Here is a 1,357-nt window from a genome sequence, read left to right as displayed (position 1 = left end):
GTCTGTCTGCTTGTCTCTCTCTCCCATTGTGTTCACCTTGCTCACTCTCTCCCTCATCTCTTCTCTATTTACCGAGCTCTCCACTACAAGAAAATGCACTTTTAGCGACCACTTTGTCTCTCTCTCACTCATCACTTTGTCTCTGTCTATCTGTCTGTCTCTCTTTCTCTCTCTCTATCTCTCTTCTCTATCTGTCTCTCACTCATCTCTCTCTCACCACCCATCAATATTATCCCTACTTCTACCAAATAAAAAAATAATAATAATTTTTTATTCATTAAAATAAATATGAAACAAATAAATTTTCAACCTTACAAAATGAAAAAATAAAAATAAAAATTCATTAACTATAAAAAAAATAATTTTAATAAAAAATAATTTTTTTAAACAATGATATCTTTTGCTGCAAAACAAAAAAAAAATAATCATTTTATTATTTAAATATTTATTTGTAATGAAAATTAAAAAAAAATCCAAAAAAATTTCCAACCCCCCCCTTTTCATTCCCGCCCGGTTCCCCCCTCCCTCTTTCCATTCCCGCTCCCCCCTCCCCCTCCCCCCCAAATCCCCAATCTGTTCAACCAAAATCCCCAATCGGGTTCTCGCCGAACCCATACGTTTCTCATCCGCCCCTTCCTTCTTCAGCTACCAAATCCACGGCCTTCTTAAACTCTCACAAATGGGTACGTCTCTCTCTCTCTCTCTTCCAAAACCCTAATCTTTTCATTTTTTATGGTTTATTTTTGTAAAATGAACTACTGTTTGGTTTGGATATGTTGATTTCAGGCAGGTTCCGGTGCGGTTCACTGCCAGTTGATGGATGCGGCTCATCCCGGAATCGTGCCAATGCACAAAGTCAACTTCGATGCCAAGAACGAGTACGAGATGATTCAGAACTACAAAGTTCTTCAAGATGTCTTTAACAAAATGAAGATTACCAAGGTTTCATTTTGTTCACCCCCAATTTCTCTTTGTTTTTATACTAGGGTTTCATATCTTTAATTTAATTATTATTATTATTTTTTTGATTGCTTGTGTAATGTGGGTACAGCACATTGAGGTGAACAAATTAGTGAAAGGAAGGCCCTTGGATAATCTGGAGTTTATGCAATAGATGAAGCGGTACTGTGATTCGGTTAGTGGAGGGGTTCTGTACAGGTACATTTCAACCCTGTTTCTTTCCTCTATGAATTTGTCTGAGCATTTTTGTGCTTTCTTGTTTATTCTGCAAAACCCATAGAGAAATGTAGTCCGTTTCTGGTGTAATTGGGTCTTTGAAGAAGATGGTTCATCGTACACAAATCTTTAATAGCAGTTTACATATTTCTACTGTGTAATCTGAAATCTGATCATATTT

At 36.5% G+C, this 1,357-nt stretch overlaps 1 non-coding gene across 1 annotated transcript; it reads left to right on the top strand.

Moving 5' to 3' along the window:
• The first annotated feature begins 553 nt into the window (after positions 1-553).
• Positions 554-1,155, top strand: LOC114310845 (uncharacterized). The gene is made up of 3 exons (XR_014345759.1): positions 554-683; positions 787-942; positions 1,052-1,155. It is a non-coding gene; the product is annotated as an uncharacterized LOC114310845 (transcript).
• Positions 1,156-1,357: the final 202 nt, after the last annotated feature.

The sequence above is a fragment of the Camellia sinensis genome, chromosome 12 (genome assembly GCF_055761805.1).
Source record: "Camellia sinensis isolate YWXY chromosome 12, ASM5576180v1, whole genome shotgun sequence".
NCBI lineage: Eukaryota > Viridiplantae > Streptophyta > Magnoliopsida > Ericales > Theaceae > Camellia > Camellia sinensis.
The sequence above is the reverse complement of the archived record's forward strand: the minus strand, read 5'-3'. Positions and strand labels throughout refer to the sequence as shown.